We start from the raw sequence: 20304 nt of genomic DNA, 5'->3' as shown, positions 1-20304 counted from the left end.
GTTAGATTCACACATGTATTGGGACACAATTTTAACCCTTTCACCACATTCCACTGCTTGGCCCAATACATGTGTTACATTATGATTCACACATGTATTGGGACATAATTTTAACCCTTTCACCACAGCTTCCAAATAAACCTGTTGGACTATAACCTGGTATTGTGTGATTTTTTAACTTTCTCCACCCTAATCCAACACCAGCTCCTCCACATCAAAACCTGTACAAGTTAACTTGCTGTGCAAGAGTGGGTGTTCAGCAGTAATTAAGACTTAAAAGGGTGTTTCAAATTCATTTATATTTGAATGGTCAAAACATCTTTTTTTCTGACAAGTTTATTGGGTATGTAGTGGCAACTTCATACTCTGCCATATGCAACAACAGCAAACCTCTCAGTAAGTTACTATTATAGTAAAACTTCAAGAGGAGCATAGAATCATAGAGTCATAGAGGTGTACAGCATGGAAACAGACCCTTCGGTCCAACCTGTCCATGCCAACCAGATATCCCAACCCAATCTAGTCCCACCTGCCAGCACCTGGCCCATATCCCTCCAAACCCTTCCTATTCATATACCCATCCAAATGCCTCTTAAATGTTGCAACTGTAACAGCCTCCATCACATCGTCTGGCAGCTCATTCCATACACATACCACCCTCTGTGTGAAACAGTTGCGCCTTAGGTCTCTTTTATATCTTTCCCCTCTCACCCTAAACCCATGTCTTCTAGTTCTGGACTCCCTGATTCCAGGGAAAAGACTTTGCCTATTTATCCTATCCATGCCCCTCATAATTTTATAAACCTCCAGGTCACCCCTCAGCCTCCGACGCTCCAGGGAAAACAGCCCCAGCCTGTTCAGCCTCTCCCTATAGCTCAAATCCTCCAACTCTGGCACATTCTTGTAAATCTTTTCTGAACCCTTTCAAGTTTCACAACATCTTTCCGATAGGAAGGAGACCAGAATTGCACACCGTATTCCAACTGTGGCCTAACCAATGTCCTGTACAGCTGCAACATGACCTCCCGACTACTCATTACTCTGACCAATAAAGGAAAGAATACCAAACGCCTTCTTCATTATCCTATCTACCTGCGACTCCACTTTCAAGGAGCTATGAACCTGCACTCCAAGGTGTCTTTGTTCAGCAACACTCCCGAGGACCTTACCATTAAGTGCATAAGTCTTGCTAAGATTTGCTTTCCCAAAATGCAGCACCTCGAATTTATCTGAATTAAATTCCATCTGCCACTTCTCAGCCCATTTGCCCATCTGGTCCAGATCCTGTTGTAATCTGAGGTAACCCTCTTCGCTGTCCACTACACCTCCAATTTTGGGGTCATCTGCAAACTTACTAACTGTACCTCTTATGCTCACATGCAAATCATTTATGCAAATGACAAAAAGTAGAGGACCCAGCACCGATCCTTGTGGCACCTGTGGTGTAAAATTATGTCCCAATACATGTGTGAATCATAATGTAACACATGTATTGGGCCAAGCAGTGGAATGTGGTGAAAGGGTTAAAATTGTGTCCCAATACATGTGTGAATCTAACCGGAATGGAGGTGTTGCTTAGTCCCGTGTGAATCTTATTACACACCTCCCCGTGTGAATCTTCTTATCTGTATGTAACCAGAATGGAATGTGTTTTTTAGCCTTGCTCTGCTGTTCACATGAATGTTTATATCTGGAAAAGAGTATATCAGCTGGAAAAGTCTCCAGTTCGGTGAGTCTGCTCCGGGGTTACGTTTAACCGCCGAGCGTGGGTTGTTGGCAACCGCTCTACGAGAACTGACGGCTCCCAGTTCCGGTAACATGTAGAGTGAGTATAAGCCAGACCCGGGAGTCTGCTCCGGGGTTACGTTTAACCGCCGAGCGTGGGTTGTTGGCAAACGCTCTACGAGAACTGACGGCTCCCAGTTCCGGTAACATGTAGAGTGAGTATAAGCCAGACCCGTTGTAAGTATGAGACCTGGTTGTGGCGACGCTGCGGGGAATAAAATGCTCATATTCTAGCAGACTCGCCTCTTGGTCGTTTGTTCTGTGTCAGACTACTCTCCTACGAACCTGACCTTGAGAATTTTTTAAAACAGCACCCCACTGGTCACAGGCCTCCAGTCTGAAAAACAACCCTCCACCACCACCCTCTGTCTTATACCTTTGAGCCAGTTCTGTATCCAAATGGCAACTTCTCCCTTTATTCCATGAGATCTAACCTTGCTAATCAGTCTCCCATGGGGAACCTTGTCGAACGCCTTACTAAAGTCCATATGGATCACATCTACTGCTCTGCCCTCATCAATCTTCTTTGTTACTTCTTCAAAAAACTCAGTCAGGTTTGTGAGACATGATTTCCCACTCACAAAGCCATGTTGACTATCCCGAATCTGCCCTTGCCTTTCCAAAAAAATGTACATCCTGTCCTCCAGGATTCCCTCCAACAACTTGCCCACCACTGAGGTCAGGCTCACCGGTCTATAGTTCCCTGGCTTGTCTTTACCACCCTTCTTAAACAGCGGCATCACGCTTGCCAACCTCCAGTCTTCCGGCACCTTACCTGTGACTATCGATGATACAAATATCTCAGCAAGAGGCCCAGCAATCACTTCTCTAGCTTCCCTCAGAGTTCTCAGGTACACCTGATCAGGTTCTGGGGATGTATCCACCTTTAACCGTTTCAAGACATCCAGCACTTCCTCCTGTAAAATCTGGACATTTTGCAAGATGTCACCATCTATTTCCCTACAGTCTATATCTTCCATATCCTTTTCCACAGTAAATACTGACGCAAAATATTCATTTAATACCTCCCCCATTTTCTGTGGCTCCACACAAAGGCTACCTTGCTGATCTTTGAGGGGAAAGTGAGGACTGCAGATGCTGGAGTTCAGAACTGAAAATGTGTTGCTGGAAAAGCGCAGCAGGTCAGGCCCTATTCTCTCCCTAGTTACCCTTTTTTCCTTAATATATTTGTAAAAACTCTTTGGATTCTCCTTAATTCTATTTGCCAACGCTATCTCATGTCCCCGTTTTGCCCTGATTTCCCTCTTAAGTGTACTACTGCCTTCATACTCTTCTAAGGATTCATTCGATCTATCCTGTCTATACCTGACATATGCTTCCTTTTTCTTAACCAAACCCTCAACTTCTTTAGTCATCCAGCATTCCCTATACCTACCAGCCTTCCATTTCACCCTAACAGGAATATACTTTCTCTGGACCCTCGTTATCTCATTTCTGAAGGTTTCCCATTTTCCAGCCGTCCCTTTACCTGCAAACATCTGCCTCCAATCAGCTTTTGAAAGTTCTTGCCTAATACCGTCAAAATTGGCCTTTCTCCAATTTAGAACTTCAACTTTTAGATCTGGTCTATCCTTTTCCATCACGATTTTATAACTAATAGAATTATGGTTGCTGGCCCCAAAGTGCTCCCCCACTACACCTCAGTCACCTGCCCTGCCTTATTTTCTAAGAGTAGGTCAAGTTTTGCACCTTCTCTAGTAGGTACGTCCACATACTGAATCAGAAAATTGTCTTGTACGCACTTAAGACATTCCTCTCCATCTAAATCTTTAACACTATGGCAGTCTTAATCGATGTTTGGAAAGTTAAAATCCCCAACCATAACTACCCTATTATTCTTACAGATAGCTGAGATCTTCTTACAAGTTTCTTTCTCAATTTCCCTCTGACCAATACAGGGTCTATAATACAATCCCAATAAGGTGATCATCCCTTTCTTATTTCTCAGTTCCACCCAAATAACTTCCCTGGATGTATTTCCGGGAATATCCTCCCTTAGCACAGCTGTAATGCTGTCCCTTATCAAAAATGCCACTCCCCCTCCACTCTTGCCTCCGTTTCTATCCTTCCTGTAGCATTTGTATCCTGGAACATTAAGCTGCCAGTCCTGCCCATTCCTGAGCCATGTTTATGTAATTGCTATGATATCCCAGTCCCATGTTCCTTACCATGCCCTGAGTTCATCTGCCTTCCCTGTTAGTCCCCTTGCATTGAAATAAATGCAGTTTAATTTATTATTCCTACCTTGTCCCTGCCTGCCCTGACCGTTTTGAGAACAGAAATGAATCACTGTACCAGTCTCAGGTTGATCTCTTTCCTCAGTATCTCCCTGGGTCCCACCCCTCCCACCTTACTAGTTTAAATCCTCCCAAGCAGTTCTAGCAAATTTACCTACCAGTATATTAGTCCCCTTCCAATTTAGGTGCAATCCGTCCTTCTTGTACAGGTCACTTCTACCCCAAAAGAGATTCCAATGATCCAAAAACATGAATCCTTCTCCCATACACCAGCTCCTCAGCCATGCAGTCATCTGCTCTATCCACCTATTCCTGCCCTCACTAGCTCGTAGCACTAGGTGTAATCCGGATATTACTACCCTTGAGGACCTCCTTTTTAAATTTCTGCCTAACTCTCTGTAACCTCCCTTCAGAATCTCAACCTTTTCCCTTCCTATATCGTTGGTTCCAATGTGGACAATGACCTCTTGCTGGCCCCTCTCCCCTCTGAGACATCCTTGATCCTGGCACCAGGGAAACAACACATCATTCTGCTTTTTCGCTGCTGGGCACAGAAACGTCTGTCTGTACCTCAGACTACAGAATCGCCTAACACAATTGATCTCTTGGAAGCCAACATACCCCTCATTGCATTAGAGCCAGTCTCAATACCAGAAACTTGGCTGTTTGTGCTCCGTTCCCCTGAGAATCCATCACCCCCTACATTTTCCAAAACAGCATACCTGTTTGAAATGGGTATATCCACAAAAGACTCCTGCCCTAAGTGCCGACCTCCCTTACCCTTCCTGGAGTTAACCCATCTATGCGACTGTATCTGAGACATCCCCCCCTTCCTATAACTGCCATCCATCACATACTGTTGCTGTTGCAAATTCCTCATCGCTTCTATCTGTCTCTCCAACTGATCCACTCGATCTGATAAGATTCGCATCCAACAGCATTTATGGCAGATATAATCCACAGGAACCCTTAAACTCTCTTTAAACTCCCACATCTGACAGAGCAAAGCATTTAGAATTGCTACTTCCTAATTAACATGTGTACAGCTGCTGGAATTTCCTGTCTGATTTACTCTTTAATAATGGTGTACACTATTAGCAACATTTATTCAGCCTACTTTTCTTTTTCTGTTATTCATATTGCAGTGCCAGAACCTCACCTTCCTAATAAGCAGTCTGGTCAGGTAAATTTAGGTACTTATCACCTATGTGTTCCACAGTGACATAATCAGCTCCCAAACTTACTGCCGTCGTCCACCTTCATCTCTGACGCAGCTGCTGCATCTTCTGTTGCTTTGAGGTGAAGGTGTGAATATTTTCATTAGGTCAACACTGAACACAATCAAACCAATCTTACATCTCTGGGGGCATCCATGTTACTTTGTAGGTTACTTGCATCCACCTTCCATACTAGGTTCTCATTTTCACTAGTGGTGCATATATTTGAAATCATGCTTTGTCTACTTGAACCTTTCATCCCACATCCCTATCATTAAATCCACTGTCTTCCAACTCTTGAACACTGCCTGCCTGCCAAATTTCCTACCACTCTCCACTGCTGATTTAACTCTTTTTTTCAATCTTTCATAGAATATGGGCTTGCTGAGTAGGTCAGAATTTATTCCCTCTCCCTACTTGCCCTTGAGAGGTATACTAAACTCACTTCTTTAACAGCTGCAGTCCAGATGATGTCGGCACACTCACATGCTGTTAAGGATAAAATTCCAGGTTTTGACCCACAACAGGAAACAAACAGTTTCCAGACAAGATAGTGTGCAGCATGGAGGGGATCTTGTTGTTCACAATGTTCCCACGGGCCTGCTGCTACTATCCTTCTGGGTAGTACAGGTTGTGGGTTTAGATGGTGCTGCTAAAGAATGTTTCATGAATTGTCATATTGCATCTTGTAGATGATACACACTACTGCCACTATGTGCCAGTTACAGACAGAATTAGCAATATAAAATGGTAGGTAGGATGCAATCAAGCAAGCTGCTTCATCCAGGATGGTGTCAAGCTTGATGAATTTTGGTCAAGCCACACTAATTCAGACAAATGAAAAGTATTCCATCACACTCTTTGCTTATGCTTTGAAACAGGTGGCTAGGTTTTAGGGAGTTAAGGGAGGAGTTATTCACGACAGATTTGCTAGACTCTGTCCTACTCCAACAGGCACAGTACTTACATGACTGGTCTAGTTCAGTTTCTAGTGAATGGCAATTTCAGGATGTTGATGGTGGAAAATTCAGCAACGTTAATGCCATTTAAAATTTTGCGGAGATTGTTAGCTTCTCTCTTGTTGAACACAGTCATTCCCTGGCATTTGTGTGATGTGAATGTTATTTGCCATTATTCATCTTAAATCTGAATGTTGTCCAAGTCTTACTACATAAGAGGATAATATTTTCCAACATTGTCCTCATATGCCTTCTTCCAATACTGCAGCAAAACTAAAACATAATTTTCATATTCTCTTCAGCATAAGATCTAGAACCTTCCCTTCTCCACATCCAATTATCAATCCCTTAATAATAATACCTACTAGTTCCCTATGCCACAGGGAATCTGCTTTAAGATCACTGCATCTTTTTTAAAATTCTTCAAAACATTGCTCCATCTGAATTACCATCTGTATTTCCTTGTTCACCCTTTTCATTTGTTCTCTACCCCTAAAATCTGTGATTAGATGTTAATTATTCAATCACTTATCCTTTTTGGAACATTTCCCTAAATCACTTTGCCCTGTTAATTTGCTTCTTGCTGCGAAAAGCCCCCAAAAAAACTTACCTCCTTAATTCTGCCATGTCTTTGATCTCCTCATCCACCCCAATGTTATAAATTTCGTACTTTTCCTTCTTGCTGGGTACCTCACTTCTCCTCCATGTTAAGTGCTCCAAATCTTTACTGGCATGTGTGGAGCTCATTACTAATGAATGCTGCTGTATTCCAAATTGGTGCTGGCATAAACAGAATTCATTGCAGGGTTTGGCTTCCCACCAGCACAAATTTGGACACATACCACTATAATCCTGCAGACTTGAAGCTGAATCACCTCGAATCTGGACTCTCACTATTGGCCCATGCCCTCTCAGTGATCTGACGATCAGCCTTTGTTCTTGCTTCAATTAATCTTTCTTTTACATTTGCAAACTAACACCTACTGTTGGTATCCTATTGAGAATGTAGAATCATCATTGCATCTCCATAGAGATTCAATACGATTTTCAAGTCTGTCTTTCAAATTCAACATTAAACATGGATTCAATCAGCGTGGAAGTACAAGTCAAAACTGATCTCAGTGCTTTTGGTTCACCCCAAAAAAAAGACTCTGTTGCTATCTAACTTTCACTCAGTTCAGTACACAAGGTCCAGTAATCACCCATACAAACATTTAATGGAACTGCGCTGTTGTGTTAGCAGAGACAAAGTAGTACATTAGCCACGCATATTACAAAAATAATTAATTGAAAAAATTAATTGACACAGACTGTCTTTTTTTAAACCTGAAATAAACAAGTGTTGGTGTGAATGGAGACAAAGCAATTGATCTGGAAGCATACATTGATTTGGATCACCACACTGTAGCCAATTTACATGTCAGTTTGCTCCAGTTGAACCAACGTGGGCTTTCTTTGAGAAAGATTTGAAGTCCAACACCATTTTCTGGTCAGGCTTCAGTGTAGATTTACTACTCAGTGTAAAAATGGTTGATTTGAGTTAAAAATAAACAATAACAGATCTATGCTTACTAGCCCATCCTCACAGGTGTTAACATGTCAGAGTAATACAGTCACATGCAAGTATCAATTCTCATCAGCTGCTTATAACAGTAAACAATATGTGATAGCCGTCGTGTTTAAACACAACTGCAGCTCAAACCTGCTTAAAAATGTACTATTACTAATTAAATGAAAGGATGAATTTCAAGATTTGGTGTGATGTGTCACTGCAAGACTACCAAACAAAATATTTAAAAGGGATTCATAAAACTCTGAGAAATATTGAAAGTTCAAAGGCTGTGGTCCTACTTTAGTGCCTCCTGTATATTACTGGGCAAGGATTGTACAACAAAATTCAGAAGATAAGCATTTGATGACATTCCAGTGGTTTTTAAAAAATTCTTTCATGAGATTAAAGACGGTCAGCATGGTTTTGTGAGGGGCAGGCCATGCCTCACTAATCTTATTGAGTTCTTTGAGGAGGTGACAAGACAGTTTAATGAAGGTTGAGCAGTGGATGTGGTGTATATGGGCTTCAGCAAGGCATTTGATAAGGTTCCCCATGGTAGGCTCATTCATAAAGTCAGGAGGTATGGGATACAGGGAGATTTGGCTATCTGGATTCAGAATTGGTTGGCTGACAGGAGGCAGAGAGTGATTGTGGATGGAAAGTATTCTCCCTGGAGGTCAGTGTTGAGCGGGGTCCCGCAGGGCTCTGATCTTGGGCCTCTGCTCTTTGCAGTTTTTATAAATGACTTGGATGAGGAGGTTGAGGGGCGAGTTAGTAAATTTGCAGATGACACAAAGGTTGGAAGTGCCGTCGATAGTATCGAGGGCTATTGCAGGCTGCAATGCGATATAGACAGGATGCAGAGCTAGGCTGAGAAATGGCAGATGGAGTTCAATCTGGATAAATGCGAAGTGATGCATTTGGAAGGTCAAACTCGAATGCTGAATATAGGATTAAAGACAGGATTCTTGGAAGTGTGGAGGAACAGAGGGATCTTAGTGTTCAAATACATAGACCCCTCAAAGTTGCCACCCAAGTTGCTAGAATTGTTAAGAAAGCATATGGTATTATGGCTTTCATTAACAGGGGGATCGAGTTTAACAGCCGTGAGGTTTTGCTACAGCTCTACAAGTCCCTGGTGAGACAACACTTGGAATATTGTGTCCAGGTCTAGTCGCCCTACTATAGGAAAGATACAGAGGCTTTGGAGAGGGTGCAAAGGTTTACCAAGATGCTGCCTGGACTGGAGGCCTTGCCTTATGAAGAGAGGTTGACTAATCTCGGACTTTTCTCTCTTGAGAGGAGGAAGGGAGGTGACCTGATCGAGGTATACAAGGTAATGAGAGGAATGGATAGAGTCAATAGCCAGAGACTTTTCCCCAGGGCAAGACTGACTGGCACAAGGGGTCATAGTTTTAAGATATTAGGAGAAAGGTATAGAGGGGACGTCTATTCTTTATGCAGAGAGTTGTGAATGTATGGAATGCGATGCCAGTGGTGATGGGTGGAAGCAAAGTCATTAGGGGCATTTAAGCGACTGCTAAACATGCACATGGACAACAGTGAACTGAGGGGTGCGTAGGTTAGGTTATTTTATTTTATATTAGGATTAATCCTTGACACAACAGCGTGGGCCAAAGGGCCTGTTCTGTGCTGTACTTTTCTATGTTCTATGTGGGTGTTGCTGATGGGGTGAGCATTTATTGCCCATCTCTAATTGCCCTGGTGAAAGTGGTGGTGAACTGCTTTCTTGAATTGCTAAACTCTTTGGGGTGTAGAAATACCCACAGTGCTATTTGGAAGGGAGTGTCAAGATTTTGATTCATAACAGTGAAGAAATGGTGATACAGTTTCAAGTTCAAACTGCATTGGGACATGGATTGCTTCAGTATCTGGCTCAGTCAAAATGACAATCATCAGTGAAAATACCCACTTTTGATCTGAAGGAGCAAAGATCATTGACAATGCAGCTGAAGATGCATTAAGGCACTACTCTGAGTGACCCCTTGACACTGAGATGATTGATCTCCAACAACTACAACCATCTTTCTTTGTGTTAATATGACTTCAAACAACAGGTTTTTTTTCTTGATTTCCACTGATGCCAATTTTGCTAAGGCTGGTTGGTGCCATACTCAGTCAACTGCTGAATCAAGTTGAGGTCAAGGACAGTCACCTTTACTTAAAGTTTTGTCCATACTTGGACAAAAGTTGTAACAAGGTCAAGAGATGAGTAGGTCTCACATAACCCAAACTGAGCATTGGTCATGAGATTATTATTGACTAAATGTCACTGGATAGATTGTCAATTAAAGTTTCCATTGCTTTGCTATGATCAAGATAGATGAAGGGGGTGGTATTTGCCAAATCAGATTTGTCCTGCTTTTTGTGGATAGAACATACTTGGTCATTTTTTTACATTGCTGGGTAGAGGACAGTGTTCAAACTGTACTGGAACAGCTTGGCTAGTGGTGCGACTGGTTCTGCCTAAAGTCTTCAGTACAGTTGTCAGAATATTGTCAGGGCCCATAGACTTTCCATATTCAGTGCTTTCAGACATTTCTTGATATCAAGTGTACTGAATCAAATTGACTCAAGACTGGCATCTATGATGGTGAGGACCTCAGGAGGCGACCAAGATTCAGCCTTTCTGACTGAAGCAGCATGTAAATGCTTCAGCCTTCTCATTTGCACTGATATCCTGGGCTTCCCCCATCATTTAGTATGAGGATGTCTGTGGAGCTTCCTCTTCCAGCGAGTTGTTTAATTGTTCAACATCACTCACAACCAGATGTGGTAGGACTATAGAACCTACATCTGATTCATTGATTGTGGGATCGCATGTTGCTTACATTGTTTGATTTACTTGGCTTAGAGATTTTAGAGTCTATTATTAAGGATGAGATTGCGGCATATAGGAAGTTTATGATAAAACAGGGTGTAGTCTGCACGGTTTCATCAAGGGCAGGTCATGTCTGACAAATCTGACTGAAATTTTCAATAAGGTAATGAATAAATTAGACAAAGGAGAGTTAGTGGACGCGACTTATTTGGATTTCTAGAAGGCCTTTGACGAAGTGTCGCATAGGGGGCTGCTAAATAACAGCCCATGATGTTAGAGGCAAGGTGCTGGTATGGACAGAGGAATGGCTGACTGGCAGAAGGCAGGGAGTGAGGATAAACAGTCTGTTTTTCAGGATAGCAGCCTGTGATTAGTGGAGTTCCACAGGGTCAGTTTGGGACCATAATTTCCATAATTCATGTTACACATTAACGATCTGGAGAAAAGAACTGAGGACATTGTTGCTAAGTTTGCAGATGACTCAAGGTAGGGAAGGGACAGGTGGTGTTGAGGATGTAGGGAGGTTGTAGAAGAACATAGGCAGGCTAGGAGAGTGGATAAAGAAGTGGTAGATGGAATACAGTGTGGTAATGTGTGACATCATGCACATTGTTAGGAAGAATAGCCTTCTGTGAAAAAATATTTTCTAAATGGGGAAAACTTCAGAAATCTAAAACATGAAGTGATTTAGGAGTCTTCACTCAGGATTCTCTGAAAATGAAGGTTCATTTGGCAGTTAGGAAGGCAAATACAATGTTAGCATTCATTTTGACAAGGCTAGAACATAAGATGTACTGCGGGAACTGTATGAGGCTCTGGTCAGATCGCTTTTGGAATATTGTGAGCAGCTGTGACCTCATATCTTAGGAAGGATGTGATGGCGTTGAAGGGGGTCCAGAGGAGGTTAACAAGAATGAATGAATGGCTTGTCATCCGGGGAGTGGTTGAGGACTCAATGGAATTTAAAAGGATGCAGGGTGATCACATTCAAACTTATAGAATACTGAAAGGCCTGGATGGAGTGTAAGTGGAGAAGATGTTTTCACTAGTAGGAGAGACTAGAGCCCTAGAGCACAGTCTCAGAGTGAAGAGATGTTCCTTTGGAATTGAGATGAGGAGGAATTTCTTCAGTCAGAGGCTGATGATTCTGTGGAACTCATTGCCACAAAAGGCTATGGAGGCCAGTCACTAAGCATATTTAAGACAGAGATAGATTCTTGACTAATAAGAGGTCAAAGGTTACAGGGAGAAAGCAGGAGACTGAGGTTGAGAAACATATCAGCCATGATCAAAAGGTGGAGTGGACTCGATGGGCCAAATGGTCTAACTTTGGTCTTATATCTTTTGGCCTTATGAAACCAATTTATCAGCTGAGGGCAGAGGTTGGGGTTGGTGATAATCAGCAAGCGTCCCTGTTTCATCTGACACCATGTCTGGAGTCACTGTTTAGTATTATGATGGCAACTCCCATGTGACTGTTTCCCACTGCTTCGTCACCTCTGTTGGATCTGTCCTGCTGGTGAAAGAGGACACACCTAGGAATGTTGACGTCTGGTGTATTATCTGTAATACGTCATCTCCTAATTTTGACACAAGCTCCTAAAAGTTTATAAGGAGGACTCTACAGGGTTAACTGGGCTGTGTGTTATTGTCATGTCTGATGTCTTGGTCAATACCAGGTGAAGGTGGTAATTGTTCCAATTTCAAAACTATTATCAAACTTTGTTGCAATTAGAAACAACTTAGTGGGTTGCTAGCCTATTTTACAGGACAGCTAATTATGGGCCTGAAGTCGCATATAGGCTAGGCCACATGAGAATGGCAGATTTTCCTTCCAAAAGGACATTAGTGAAGCTGGTGGTAGTCAATGGTTAATTGTTACCATTAGTTTTTAATTCAAGATTTTATTTAACTCAAATTTCACCACCATTCATATCCGAGTAGTCACAAAAGTTTTTTTTAGATTACTTACAGTGTGGAAACAGGCCCTTCGGCCCAACAAGTCCACACCGACCCTCCGAAGAGCAACCCACCCAGACACATTCCCCTACATTTACCCCTTCGCCTAACACTACGGACAATTTAGCATGGCCAATTCACCTAGCCTGCACATTTTTTTTTTGGGCTGTGGGAGGAAACCGGAGCTCTCGGAGGAAACCCATGCAGACACGGGGAGAATGTGCAAACTCCACAAGACAGTTGCCTGAGGTGGGAATTGAACCCGGGTCTCTGGCGCTGTGAGGCAGCAGTGCTAACCACTGTGCCGCCCCATAGTTCGACCACCATACAAAAGATAATGCTCCTTACTTCCCATTTCTGCACCCTCCTTCTCACCTTCCCTCTCTCCTCTCCTTATCACTGTGCATAAGTGACCAGGTTACTTAAGTACTATTCCTCTCAGAATGCTGTGTGGACTCAACACCCTGGAACTACAAAATCGAAGAGGTACACTGGCTCCTTTGCAGTTTGAACTGCTTGTCCATCCAGGGAAAATAAATGTGGCAAAGTGCTGATCAGTTATTCAGCTCTTCATAGTAAAGATAGCCAGGCCCATTCCAGGTCTCCCTTTCTTGCAACAATCCAGTAAGAGACCACTTGACATTTCTTACAGTCTCTTACTATAGTAGCATTAATGTTATCTTATTTAAATTAATAAACTTAAATCATTTACTACTCTCTCTGTCACTCAACTTGACCAAATGACCACGGATGTCTGAGGAAAGATAAAAACTACTTTTTCTCTCTCCAGCTCTCAATTTATTCCAACCCAAATTCCAATCTTAAGTGAAATTTGAGCTAACCCAGGTTTTACTGATACCCAAACCATTGGGAGGAACACAAACTAACAGTCTTGTGCCACAGAAATGGAAAATGGTCAAGGTCATGAAGAACTCCATGCCTTAAGATAGTTCACTTTCTGGGAAGGTGGTGTTTGGTTTGCTTTCCTTTACTGGTCAGAGCATTGGGAAGTCATGTTGCAGCTGTACAGGACATTGGTTAGGCCACTTTTGGAAAATTGCATGCAATTCTGGTCTCCTTCGTATCAGAAGGATGCTGTGAAACTTGAAAGGGTTCAGAAAAGATTGACAAGGATGTTGCCAGGGTTGGAGGATTTAAGCTATAGGGAGAGGTTGAATAGGCTGGGCTGTTTTCCCTGGAATGTCGGAGGCTGAGGGGTGACCTTGTAGAGGTTTATAAAATCATGAGGAGCATGGATTGGATAAATAGATAAGGTCTTTTCCCTGGGGTGGGGGAAGTACAGAATTAGAGGGCATAGGTTTAGGGTGAGAGGGGAAAGGTTTAAAAAGGATCTAAGGAGCAACTTTTCCACACAGAGGGTGGTGCATGTATGGAATGAGTTGTCAAAGGAAGTGGTGGAGGCTGGTACAATTACAGCATTTAAAAGGCATCTGGATGGGTTTAAAGGGATATGAGCCAAGTGCTGGTAAATGGGACTAGATTAGGTTAGGATATCTGGTCGGCATGGACTAGTTGGACCGAAGGGTCTGTTTCCATGCTGTACATCTATGACTCTATGGCTGTAAGATGTGAAAGATATATACAGAAAGAATGACATGAAAGGCATCCTCAAAGTTACAGCAATCAGCATATGTAAAACAATACTTTAGCAAAGTATAGATCAGAAACTGCAATTTTTGTGAATGCTTAAATTCAGATTACATTTTGTTCCACTGTAAAGGTTTTGACACTAATATAATTTTATGGTATGGCTTGGCAGCTATCTATTTGAAAATAAAATTTATACCAATTAAATAAACATGATAAAAATCAAGTAGGATTTTGTGTGTTTTTCAAAAATGACATTTTAGGACACTTTCCTCAAAAGTTTTGCAACAAAAAAGCAAAATGTACAAATCTAAACAGCGGACAATACACAGTTGGTATTCCGCAAGCACATCAAGGATACTTCTGGCACGCTTCAGGGGTCATGCATCTGAAGGTAACATTCATCCTGCTATAACTAAGGTTCCTTTTTTCCCTACACTAATCATGAAGGAACAGGGTAATGAAGAAAGAAAATCAAAACTGTGCAATAAACGAACCCTAAAACTGCATGCCTGCATTCAGACTAAGTATTTTAAACGCCCACAGGACAGTTGTGCCTTTCAGAGTAAAGGCCTAGAGAGGCCTGCATGGAAACATCCCACCAACATTTATCATCACAATGTAAACATATAAACAAAAAGAGGACTCTAGTGCTGTATTTTTTAAAAACTCTTGCCTTTTTTCTTACTTCTTGTGCTGTCTACCTACTGACTCACCAGTCATTTTCTTTAAAGGGGGAAACAACCATTCATCTGAAGATACAGCTCTCCAGCCAGGGAGGAAGGGAAAGGGAGGGAGATGGGGAATTACCCGGTCCACAAATACATCACCTCAGAAAACAAATATTTAGATGTGTTTATAAAATGCCAAGAAGCAAATAATGACAAGAGTGACAGGCTTTCCTCTTCCTGGTTCATTAAAGGTGGCGTCGTCGCGCCGATTTCCGACTCAAAGCCACTTTATTTTCCCTCCCCGCCTCAGGTCGAGTGTTGTAAAAACCCGTTTACAATCTCACAAAAGAAGGCAGGAAGTTCCTGGTAATTTAATTTGTTATTTTTCTCTCTGACTGTACTCACGGTTCCTCCTGGGCCTTGACAAGCGAGCTGAAGAAAAGAAGAAAGAGCCCGTGCTGCCCGCAACGCCGCCCGGGGTCTGCAGAGGGCGCAGATGAGGCGGCTCTGGCATGCCCCTCCCCCGCAGGAACCCCACAGCATATACAGTACACACTGAGGGCAGATATACAGAGAGAGAGGGAGATATGCACAGAGAGGGAAAGAGAGACTTAGAGGTAGATACAGGCATAGTTAAAAATCACACAATACCAGGTTACAGTCCTACAGGTTTATTTGGGGGCACTAGCTTTCAAAAGCTACTGTTTCCAAATAAACCTGTTGGGTTATAGCCTGATGTTGTGTGGTTTTTAACTTTGTCCAGCCCAGTCCAACACCAGCTCCTCCACTGGTGAAGTCCACATTGATGCCCTGGGGTGGTATGGTGGCTCAGTGGTTAGCACTGCTGCCTCACAGCGCCAGGGTCCCAGGTTTGATTCCAGCCTCGGGTGACTGTCTGTGTGGAGTTTGCACGTTCTCCACGTGTCTGCGTGGATTTCCTCTGGGTGCTCCGGTTTCCTCCCACAGTCCAAAGATGTGCAGGTCAGGTAAATTGGCCGTGCTAAATTGCCCATAGTTGTTAGGAGCATTTGTCAGGGGGGGGGTGGGTTACTCTTTGGAGGGTCAGTGTGGACGTGTTGGGCCGAAGGGCCTGATTCCACACTGTAGGGAATCTAATCTAATCAAGGATACAGACACAGAGGGTGATATATATAGCAAATTGGAGAGAAATACAGATATACACTAGAGGGGGATATATGCAGACATATACAGAGGGGGATATAGGTAAAAACAATGACACCAATGCTGGACACCAGATCCTGGAGTAGAGTGGTGCTGGAAAAGCACAGCAGTTCAGGCAGCATCCGAGGAGCAGGAAAATGTTTCGGGCAAAAGCCCTTTATCAGGAATACAGGCAGAGTGCCTGAAGGGTGGAGAGATAAATGAGAGGAGGGTGGGGGTGGGGAGAAAGTAGCATAGAATACAATAGGTGAGTGGGGGTGGGGATGAAGGTGATAGGTCAGGGAGGAGGGTGGGGGAAGGTAGCAAAGAGTACAATGGTGGATTGGGGTGGGATGAAGGTGATAGGTCAGACAGGAGGGTGGAGTGGATAGGTGGAAAAGAAGATAGGCCGGTAGGACAGGTCATGGGGACGGTGCGGAGCTGGAAGTTTGGAACTGGGGTGAGGTGGGGTAAGGGGAAATAAGAAAACTGATGAAGTCCACATTGATGCCCTGGGGTTGAAGTGATCCGAGGCAGAAGCTGAGGCGTTCTTCCTCCAGGCGTCGGGTGGTGAGGGAGTGGCGGTGAAGATGGCCCAGGACCTCCATGTCCTCGGCTGAGTGGGAGGGGGAGTTGAAATGTTAGGCTACAGGGCGGTATGGTTGATTGGTGCGGGTGTCCCAGAGATGTTCCCTAAAGCGCTCTGCTAGGAGGCGTCCAGTCTCCCCAGTGTAGAGGAGACTGCATCGGGAGCAACAGATACAATAAATGATATTGGTTACTGTGCAGGTAAAACTTTGATGGATGTGAAAGGTTCCTTTGGGGCCTTGGGGGGAGGTGTGGGCGCAGGTTTTGCAACTCCTGCGGTGACAGGGAAAGGTGCGAGGGCGGGAGCAGATGGGTTGTTGGGGGCGTGGACCTGACCAGGTAGTCACGGAGGGAACGGTCTTTGTGGAAGGCGTAAAGGGGTGGGGAGGGAAATATATCCCTGGTGGTGGGGTCCGTTTGGAGGTAGCGGAAATGTCAGCGGATGATTTGGTTTATGCAAAGGTTGGTAGGGTGAAAGGTGAGCACCAGTGAGGGTTCTGTCCTTGTTATGGTTGGAGGGGTGGGGTCTGAGGGCAGAGGTGCGGGATGTGGATGAGATGCGTTGGAGGGCATCTTTAACCACGTGGGAAGGGAAATTGCGGTCTCTAAAGAAGGAGGCCATCTGGTGTATTCTGTGGTGGAACTGGTCCTCCTGGGAGCAGATACTGTGGAGGCGGAGGAATTGGGAATACGGGATGGCATTTTTGAAGGAGGAAGGGTGGGAAGAGGTGTAATCCAGGTAGCTGTGGGAGTAGGTGGGTTTGTAAAAAATGTCGGTGTCATGTTGGTCGTCATTAATGGAGATGGAGAGATCCAGGAAGAGGAGGGAGGTGTTAGAGATGGTCCAGGTAAATTGAAGGTCAGGGTGGAATGTGTTGGTGAAGTTGATGAATTGCTCAACCTCCTCGCGGAAGCACGAGGTGTGCCAATGCAGTCATCAGTGTAGCGGAGGAAGAGGTGGGACTGGTGCCGGTGTAACTACGGAAGATGGACTGTTCTACGTAGCCAACAAAGAGACAGGCATAGCTGGGGCCCATACGGGTGCCCATGGCTACCCCTTTGGTCTGGAGGAAGTGGGAGGATTCGAAGGAGAAATTGTTAAGGATGAGGACCAGTTCAGCCAAACAAATTAGAGTGTCAGTTGAAGGGTACTGTTGGGGACGTTGGGAGAGGAAGAAACAGAGGGCTTGGAGGCCCTGGTCATGGCGGATGAAGGTGTAGAGGGATTGGATATCCATGGTGAAGATGAGGTGTTGAGGACATGGGAAATGGAAGTCTTGGAGGAGGTGGAGGGCATGGGTGGTGTCTTGAATATATGTGGGGAGTTCCTGGACTGGGGGGGATAGGACAGTGTCAAGGTAGGTAGAGATGAGTTCACTGGGGCAGGAGCATGCTGAGACAATGGGTCGGCCAGGGTGGTCAGGCTTGTGAATCTTGGGAAGGAGGTAGAACCGGGCAGTGCGGGGTTCCCGGACTATGAAGGAGAAACAGAACTGCAAATAGATACAAACATACACAGCAAGGAAGATACAGACATATACAGAAGGAGGTGTGCAAAGAGAACAAGAATGGAAGATAGATACAGATACACACTGAGGAGATACGGACATATGCAGCAGGGAATATATGTAGACATATCTAGAAACATGCAGATGCACACAGACAGGAAGATGTATACAGAGAGGGAGGTACAGACATATACAGAATGAGTGGTCTAGAGACAGGCACTTACTGATATACACACAGAGGGAGATACAGTCATATAGAGAAGAACATATGTACCAAGGAAGGGAGAGATCTGGAGACAGATGTACACAGAGAGGGAGATATATAAAGAGAAGGCGATACAGACATACACAAAAGGAGATGTCTACAAAAAGAGGGAGCAATCCAGAGACAGACAGATACAGGTATATATAGACACACAGAGAGAAGGAAATACAGATATATGGATTGAAAGATATACACAAAGAGAGAGAGATCCAGAGCCTGATACAGATATATATAGATATACACAGAAAGGGAGATATGGACATATAGAGTGGGAGATATATACAAAGTGAGGATCTAGAGACAGATAGATATATACAGGGGGAGATATATACAGAGACAAAGATACAGATATATACTGAAGGGACATATATCAAGAAAAGGAGCAATCTTGAGACGGACAGATACAAATATATACAAAGGGAGGAGATATAGAGAGATGGAAAGAGAAATATACACAGGGGAGTGGGAGATATACAAAGGGAGAGAAATCCAGAGAGATAATATAGAAAGAGAGGGTGAGAGAAACACAGTGATATACAGAGAGAGAGATCCAGACACAGAGAGATGCAAATATACAGAAAGGGAGAAATACAGAAATATATACACAAAGAGTCAGAGACAGAAAGATACCATACAAGTGGAGATATACACAGAGAAAGTGAGACAGAGAGATGCAGACATAGAGAATATGGACATATACAGAAGTGCAGGTATATACAGACAGATATAAAAAAGGATAGAGAAATAGAGATACATCCCAAGGGGAGATATATAGAATACTATACAGAGAGACAGAGACATACAAAGAATGAACGATCCAGAGACAGAGAAATTCTGACATACACAAAGGGGAGATATACAGAGACATATAAGGATATATATGTGGAGAGACAGAATTACAGATCCATATCATGAAAGGATTTACAGAGAGACACACAGAGTGATATATACAAAGAGAGACACAGATATGTACAGCAGTAGAGTTATACAGACAGACAGAGCAAGAGACCCAAAGACTGAAAGCTACAGAGTGAACCAGAGATATAAACTGAGATATGCAGACACATACAGATATACAAAGACACAGATTCAGAAATAGAGATGCAGATAAATACAGCAAGATACACATATATTCAAAGAGGTTCAGAATCATAGAAATTACACATGCACACATTTAATATACAGAGAGAGGGAGATATAAGGTGAGATACAGAGAGAGAGAAAGAGAGAGAGAGATCCAGATACCTGTATAAACAGTTAAAAATCACATAACACCAAGTTATAGTCCAACAGGTTTATTTGGAAGTACTATCCTTCAAAGATAGCTAATACAGGTACTTCCAAACAAACCTTTAGGACTATAACCTGTGGTGTTGTGTTATTTTTAACTTTGTCCACCCCAGTCCAACACTGGAATCTCCACATCATATATAAATAGTACCAGAGATAGAGATATACAGAGATCCAAAGACAGAGAGATAGATATGTATATAGAGAGAGCTCAAAATAGAATTATAGAGAAATACAAAAGTACACAGATTGAAATATAGTGAAAGAGAGGGGTACCTCAGATTACAACCGGATCTTGATCAGATGGACCTATGGGCTGAGAAGTGGCACATGGAGTTTAATTTAGATAAATGAGAGGTGCTGCATTTTGAGAAAGCAAATCTTAGCAGCACTTATACACTTAATGGTAAGGTTTTAAGGAGTGTTGCTGAACAAATAGACCTTGGAGTGCAGGTTCACTGCTCCTTGAAAGTGGAGTCACAGGTAGATAGGATAGTGAAGAATATGTTTGGTATGCTTTCCTTTATTGGTCAGAGTACTGAGTACAGGAGTTGGAAGGTCATGTTGCTCTGTACAGGACATTGGTTAAGCCACTTATAGAATCTTGCGTACAATTCTGGGGTCTCCTTCCTATTGGAAAG

General features: G+C 43.3%; 1 protein-coding gene across 1 annotated transcript in view; it reads right to left on the bottom strand.

The window, feature by feature from the left end:
* The window catches only part of zbtb33 (zinc finger and BTB domain containing 33), a 41123-nt gene extending 25797 nt beyond the window's left edge, over positions 1-15326 (bottom strand). The window contains exon 1 of the mRNA XM_043705075.2: positions 15257-15326. The gene's annotated coding sequence lies outside the window, so the exon portion shown is untranslated. The remainder of the gene's footprint in view (positions 1-15256) is intronic.
* Between the last annotated feature and the right edge of the window lie 4978 nt (positions 15327-20304).

The sequence above is a fragment of the Chiloscyllium plagiosum genome, unplaced genomic scaffold (genome assembly GCF_037043375.1).
Source record: "Chiloscyllium plagiosum isolate Xiang-an unplaced genomic scaffold, Cpla_swu_hap1 HiC_scaffold_11, whole genome shotgun sequence".
In the NCBI taxonomy this organism is placed as follows: domain Eukaryota; kingdom Metazoa; phylum Chordata; class Chondrichthyes; order Orectolobiformes; family Hemiscylliidae; genus Chiloscyllium; species Chiloscyllium plagiosum.
This window is presented reverse-complemented; position numbering and strand designations above follow the sequence as displayed.